The sequence below is a fragment of the Loxodonta africana genome, chromosome 10, assembly GCF_030014295.1.
Source record: "Loxodonta africana isolate mLoxAfr1 chromosome 10, mLoxAfr1.hap2, whole genome shotgun sequence".
NCBI classification, from domain to species: domain Eukaryota; kingdom Metazoa; phylum Chordata; class Mammalia; order Proboscidea; family Elephantidae; genus Loxodonta; species Loxodonta africana.
The window spans coordinates 33,924,144-33,930,239 of NC_087351.1; positions in this window are offsets into that span (position 1 = coordinate 33,924,144).

Consider the following 6,096-nt stretch of genomic DNA (forward strand, 5'->3'; position numbering starts at 1 on the left):
GCTCGTAATTTCCGGGTGGAATGTCTTTGGATCACCTCTGTTGCTTAACATTCCCACATTTAAATGAATATTAATGCAAGTATGTGACGTATGTCAGGTGAAAGACCAAGTAGTCTTACACTTTTGGGATCGTTTTTGCTCACCCTGAACCCCAAGTTTTCTCTGTTTGGCTAAAACCACGTTCTCGAGCACCAAACATGGCTCCCCTTCACCACCTGCATGAAGATCGGTTGCCACTGCCTGGATTTTAAACCAGTTATAATCTGGTCCCACCTCTTAGTTTCCAATGCCCTCACTTTTTCATTCCCATAATATTCCTTTGTTAGAGTGGTCTTGTCTGCCTCGCGTGCCTGCTTTCTCTTCTCTGACGAGTCAATTTTTATTCATCAACTATTTCATTCTACACAGATCACCTCCTTTTCTATCAGCATGAACTTCATACTACTCAGGTTAGCAGCACATTACTTATTTCAGTCATTTTAGTGATTCCACTCCAGTAAACTGTTTTAGATTACAGATCATATCTTAAACTTCTTTTTCCATACAAGAACTCTTATTTGATTCTTACTGTAGCTGGTGGCATAATTGTAGACATTTAGTAAGATCTGGAAAAAAATATATATATATGATTAAATGAGTGGATTTTTTTTAGCCAAAACACAAATTTCTAAACTCAGATACCACAAGTACTTATAATCTATAATAACTAACAATTTTTGAGAGCTTACCATGTAGGGATGTTCTGAACACTTATGTATTAATTTGTTTAAGCTCCACAGTAATAGGTTAAAAAAAAAAAAAAAACCCACTGCCGTCCAGTCGATTCCAACTCATAGCGACCCTATAGGACGGAGTAGGTAGGTACTATTATTATCCTGCAGTGTGATGGATCACTTTTGTGTGGCCTTTCTAGCCATGGTCTTGATTGAGTAGCACTGTGTGATAGGGTACTTGTGGCCCACCAAAGGGATTGGTTAGTTTTGCCATCCCACTAGGCTTGAAATGAGCCACCCCAGAGGTGAGAAAGAGAAGATCCTACCACCCACCAAGGAAGACCATCCAGGAGCCAGCGCAGGACCCTGTATTCCTGCACTGAAAAGCTCCTGGAACTAGGAGACAGAGAGACCTGTAACACTGAAGGCAGCAAGAAGCTTTGGCAGAGACTCAGCAGTAGAGACCTAGCAGCAAGAGATGGTGTGGTGGGCTTCCAGCCCACGGAGAGAGAAACCTGAGTGCCTTTGGGCAGAGGCCAAGGATCAGGGAGAGGTGTGCCTACGAGCACGGCTTAAAGAGGCTGTCCTAACGGAAGAACTGTATCCTGAGTGTTCCTGAGCCTGAAATGTAACTGTTACTTCCCTAATAAGCCCTATAATCCTGAGTATTCTCTGTGAGTTCTGTGTGGCCATTGCAATGAATTATCGAACTCAGTAGAGAGACAGAGAGTGCTGTGGGAGGGACAGTTGGTGTTGGAATTGGTAAACATGGCAGAGAGAGGAGGCATGTTTGACCCCCACCTCATAGGTATCAGCCTTGGGCTATTGATTTTGATTCTCCTTCCCCCTTGTGAAGTTAGAGGGGTCAGATACTGCCCCCTCACCATTTTTACATATCTCTATTTTACAGATGAGATTAAGGCACAGAGAGGTATAATAATTTGACTTAAGGTTACACAGCTAATAATAGGCAGACTTGGAATTTGAACCCAGAAAATCTGGCTCCATAGCCCAAATTCTTTTTTTTTTTTTTTTTAATTGTGCTTTAAGTGAAAGCTTACAAATCAAGTCATCCTCTCACACAAAAACCCATATACACCTTGCTACACACTCCCAATTACTCTCCCCCTAATAAGACAGCCTGCTCTCTCCCTCCACTCTCTTTTTTCGTGTCCATTTCTCCAGCTTCTAACCCCCTCCACCCTCTCATCTCCCCTCCAGGCAGGAGGTGCCAACATAGTCTCAAGTGTCCACCTGATCCAAGAAGCTCACTCCTCACCAGCATCCCTCTCCAATCCATTGTCCAGTCCAATCCATGTCTGAAGAGTTGGCTTCAGGAATGGTTCCTGTCCTGGGCCAACAGAAGGTCTGGGGGCCGTGACCACTGGGGTATTTCTAGTCTCAGTCAGACCAATAAGTCTGGTCTTATGAGAATTTGGGGTCTGCATCCCACTGCTCTCCTGCTCCCTCAGGGGTTCTGTGTTGTGTTCCCTGTCAGGACAGTCATCTGTTGTAGCCAGGCACCATCTAGTTCTTCTGGTCTCAGGATGATGTAGTCTGGTTCCTGTGGCCCTTTCTGTCTCTCGGCATGGGCCAAATTCTTAACCACTATGTTTCAGCACAGCTGTTAAAAAGATTGTTATCTTATTAGATCCTCACAACAGTCCACAAGACAAATGGCTTGAATGCTTCCAAAATATCAGTGTAATGAAAACCACACAAAGGTGGTGGTACTGTTCTACATGAAAGGACACTAAAGAGACCTGACAACTAAATGCAAAGGATGATCCTTGATTGGCTCTGCATCAGAAAAAAAAGCTATAATGGACATTACTGGGATAATTATGGTCTGCATATTAGATAACATGATTGCATCAGTGTTAAACAGGCAGGTTACTGACATCTCCATTTTACAAGAAACTGAGGCTCGGAGAGTGCTTACTGGAAGGTATCATTGCTATCAAGTGACAGACTCAAAACCCCAAGCCAGCTGTTTTATCCAGTCACCCACATTTCTGCACTGGCCTTCAAATAGGCCTGGTCCACAGATGTGTTCTCCAAGTCTAGGAAGTTCTTGGTAGGAGCTGGTTCTTAGCAGGAAGGCCTGTTGTTTCCAGTGTTGTTTTCCCCCTAGTAGCACCCTGACTTATGCAGCAACACAGGCAATGGCTTTGTCTTTTACCTGAAATTGAAGCAGCAGTGTTTATATACTAAAGTTCACAGACTTTCTGTGTTTCCATTTATATGTTTCACATTTAAACATTTTTTATAACACAAGCCAGGCATGAAATCATTAGGAAAACATTAACTTCTGATAGGAATATGCTAAAAAAAAAAAAAAAAAACATTGCTGTTGAGTCAATCCCAACTCATAGCAACTCTATAGGACAGAGTAGAACTGCCCCACTGGGTTTTCATGAAGTGGCTGGTGGATTTGAACTGCCAACCTTTTTGGTTAGCAGCTGAGCTGTTTACCACTGCACCACCAGGGCTCCAGGAATATGCTAAGATATCTCATACCCTCAAAGGTACAGGTCATACATTTTCAAAAAATGTTAGGATGCAGGGAAAACAGAAGTGTTAATAATAATTTATAATCAACAGTTATTGAGGGCCTCCTTGCTGCCAGGAACTCTATTTCATATAATCAATAAATTTTATAAGTCCTATTATGTGTCCTTAGTTATCTAGTGCTGCAATAAAAGAAATACAAGTGGATGCTTTTAACAAGCAGAAGTTTATTTGCTCACAGTTTAGTTGACTAGAAATCCAAATTTAGGGGGCCAGCTCCAGGGGAAGGCTTTCTCTTTCTGTCAGCTCTGGGGAAGGTCCTTGTCATCAATCTTCCCCTGGGTCTAGGAGTTTCTCAGTGCAGGGACTCCAGGTCCAAAGGATGCGCTCTGCTCATGACTCTTCTTTTGTGGTGGTAGGAGGTCCCTCTCCTCTCTGCTCACTTCTCTCTTAAAAGGGATTGAGTCAAGATACAACTTAATCTTGTAGATTGTGTCCTTCCTCATTAACATAACTGCCTCTAATTCTTCCTCATTAACATCATGGAGGTTAGGATTTACAACACAGGATTATCAGAACACAAAATGGAGGAAAACCACACAATACTGGGAATCATGGCCTAGCTAAGTTGACATGCATTTTGGGGGGACACAATTCAATCCATAACATTCTTCTTTAACTGATGAAGAGCCCCAGGGTGGTGCAACAGTTAATGAGCTTGGCTGCTAACTGAAAGGTTGGAGGGTCCGTTCTACCCAGGGGTGCATCAGAAGGAAGGCCTGGCGATCTACTTCCAAAAATCAGCCATTAAATCCCACGGACACAATTTTACCTTGATACACATAGAATTTCCATGAAACAGAGTTAACTCAATGGCAACTGTTTTTGCTAATGAGAAAATGAGACTTGAAGAGGGAGGCAACTTATCTCAAGGTCACTGAGCTCATTGAATGGTGGAGTCCGAATTTGAATCCAAGTCAGATGACTCCAGAACCTATGCTCTTGGCCATTCATTGTCGTTGTTAGGTGCTGTCAAGTTGATTCTGACTCATAGTAAGTCCATGTGACAGAGTAGAATGTCTCATAGGGTTTCCTAGGCTGTAATCTTTATTGAAGCCACCAGCTGCTCCAAGGGAGAAAGATGTGGCAGTCAGCTTCCATAAAGATTACAGCCTTGGAAACCCTATGGGGCAATTCTACTCTGTCCTACAGGGTCGTGATCAGTCAGTCAGAATGGACTTGATGACAACAGGTTTAATCTATTCAGAAGCAGATCTTGAGGTCTTTCTCCTTCAGAGAGGCTGAGTGGGTTCAAACCCCAACCTTTCAGTTAACAGCCAAGAGCTTAATGTTGAACTACTAGAGCTCCTGACCATTCATTAGTCTCTGCCTAAATTGAAACCCACTCTGCCTTGTTATCTTACCTTCTTTTGCTTGCTTGCTCTTAGTCCATGAAAGACAAGCTCTGTCTTCACTCTGATGATTAATAGAATGTTCATAAAGCCCATACCAAGTCTTCTGGGGTGTGTTTTTTATTATGTTTCCATTTCTATAAAGATCAGAGTAAAGTTGGAAAAGCCATTTCTTCTTTAATTTTCTTTTTTTTTTTTTTTACCACCTATGGTCACAGGGGAAGCTTTGGTGGAAAGTTAGAGTAAAGCACTTTCCTGCTATTAGGTAACGAGAATAGGGAGAAAATGCACCTTTTTCACCTAAAAAAAAAAAAAATACAATCATCAACTCTAAAACATTTGAGATTTTAAATGTTAGACTTCACAGATGACTTGTCGATTGAGGAAAGGCTGCTTATTTAGCTTTTAATAAAGCAGATCTCTCTATTTTAAGGCGTTGCTGTTCAGTGAGATCCCAAAGGGGCCTCCTGGTGTGAGGAGGCTGGGAAGCTGTTTCTGACAGCCATTCATTAACACTCCTCCAGAGCCTTTTAGAGCAGGAGTGGAAGGAAACCCCAGCGCCAGCTGAGAATATGTCCTCAGAGACACAGGAGAGGGAAGTTTCTGAGAGAACTGAGACCCCAAGAAATGGAAGAAGTTACAGAAAGTCAGAAGATAATGCCAAGGAAAGCCAGAAAAAAGAAGACAGGCAGGCAGCGGAGAAAAGTACTCAAAGAAGAGTGAAGAAAGGGGCGGATGTTGTACAGGAGTGACAGCAGATGAGATTTTAAAGGAAAAAAATTCTGAACTTGACCAATCATGAAATATAAAAGAAATTGTACAAACAGCTGGGAAATCTTTCCTAAAGACCAGGGAAAAATAATAAGTGCAAAAGAATAAGACAACTTAAAATGTAACAAAATAAAAATATTAGAGATAAAAATATAAAAGAAAGAGAAAGAGGAGGAGGAAGTAGGTGCCAACTAGTACACATAGAAGAAATGACAGAATTTGAAAAACTACCAGTTTGTGCAGTGCAATGGATTGCTTTTGTGTGGCCTTTCTCGCCGTCGTCTGGTAACTCCTACCCAAGTAACTGGGGAGGACTCTGCAAATAAGGAAATTGTGGCTCACCAAGGGGCTTGGTCAATTTTGCCATCTGGCTAGGCTTAAAAAAGAGACAATTCCAGAGCAAAGGGAAGATCTCACCTTTAGACCTGGAACCCCTGAGTTGAGATGTTCCTGTAAGCTCCTGGAACCATAGGGGAGAGAGGGAAAAAAAGAGAGAGAGAGAGAAGGCTGTAACACTGAAGACAGAGAGAAGCAGTGGTAGAGAAATGGTGGCACAGGAGACTGGCAGGAGACACGGCACGGCAGGTTTCCCGGCCCACGGAGCTGGAAAGCTGCATGCCTTTAGGCAGGAGTGCCGGTGGAATAGGGTGCCTCTGGGCAGGTGGTGGAGCTAAGTTTGCCCACACATG